This window comes from Podarcis vaucheri, assembly GCF_965113315.1.
Source record: "Podarcis vaucheri genome assembly, chromosome: 8".
NCBI lineage: Eukaryota > Metazoa > Chordata > Lepidosauria > Squamata > Lacertidae > Podarcis > Podarcis vaucheri.
The window spans coordinates 54,497,821-54,499,434 of NC_138766.1; positions in this window are offsets into that span (position 1 = coordinate 54,497,821).

Consider the following 1,614-nt stretch of genomic DNA (forward strand, 5'->3'; position numbering starts at 1 on the left):
AGTGGGACATAATGATTAATGTGTTATATTTAAATGTACAGCTCCCCTTATCCCATGGCATCAGGGCAGGTAAACACAATTTTATATAGCAGAGATAATTATCTGTCCTTGAGCACTAAGTCTAAAGAGCAGCAAACATTATTCAGGAATTAATAATTTTCTAAAGTACCTCCTGAAGGAAACAAGGTGATTGTGCAAACTGGACTTTTAAATGGGCTCTAAAACGTCTACCTTTGTGAATGATCTGTGTACTCTCAGTGTGCTGATGAACAAAAACTGGAGAGTCTTTGAAGAGCTATGGAGGTAACTTAAGAAACTCCTTATGCTCTGGTTTGCATACCACTTTAACCCATAGTTAAAATAAACTATGGTTTAAATGTGAATGTGCAGTGTGTGCACACTACTGAAATCGTGGATACTTCATTCCTCCCCCACTCCTGGTGCTGCTAGGAAACAAGCATAGCAATGAATATTGTTGTAAGTTTGGGGGGTCAGTCTGGATGATGCCCTGAGTACCACTTAATTCTTGGGGTCCTGCATCCAGTATTTATTTATTTATTTATTTATTCATTTATTTATACATACATACATACATACTTCCCCAGCCACTCTGGGCAGCTTTCAACAAAATATTAAAATACAGTAATGCATCAAACGTTAAAAGCTTCCCTAAACAGGGCTGCCTTCAGATGTCTTCTAAAAATCTGGTAGTTGTTGTTCTCTTTGACATCTGGTGGGAGGGCGTTCCATAGGGTGGGTGCCACTACTGAGAAAGCCCTCTGCCTGGTTCCCTGTAACTTGGCTTCTCGCACTGAGGGAAACACCAGAAAGCCCTCAGCACTGGACCTCAGGGTCCGGGTAGAATGTTGGGGGTGGAGACGCTCCTTCAGTAAGGGTTAAAAGCTCTGATAGAGGATTCTATTGCTGAACTAGGCAATTGTAAGGCAATGGACTTGGTCGGTCACTTAAATGTCTTTCATTAGCATTCCCAAAGAATGAGCTAGGCTGCAAGAGTGATGGTGCCCTCTAGGCAAATGGGTGGGCCTCCCCACCTCACCTAACTGCCAGGTAGACAAAACAAAGGGGAGTGTAGTGTGAGCTGGACAGAAAGCAGGTAGAGAAGTTGGAGACATAGAGACAGGTTTGCTCTATGCAAAGCTTTGGTGCTTCTCTGGAAACCTAATGGGGAAGCAAGATCTAATACTGCGAGCCGCTCCATCAGCTTGTATGTATGTGAAAATAGAACCATATATCCGAAGAACACCACAGTCTCCACTGAACTTTCTTCCAAAGAAACAAAACCCTGGGTAAGTGCTTGGAACCCTTGAGGTTTCTCACCAGAAGGGTATGAAATCAGTTTTCTAGGCTTTCCCTGAATACAGTTGTAGCATAATGAAGCGGGATGCGGGGACGGGTTCTGTCTGTGCAAGCATTTCAGGTGGCCAGATGGAACAATTCTGCTTTCCTCCCTCTGTGTGCTATTCTGGGGGTTCTCCCAACACATTCCCAGCCAATTTCTGGGGGCACACAAGTGGGGAGGGGAAGATCCATTATATAAGCAGAAGTCCTTGCACAGAGCTTCCACAGACAGGGCTCATTAGGTGAATTGTGCCC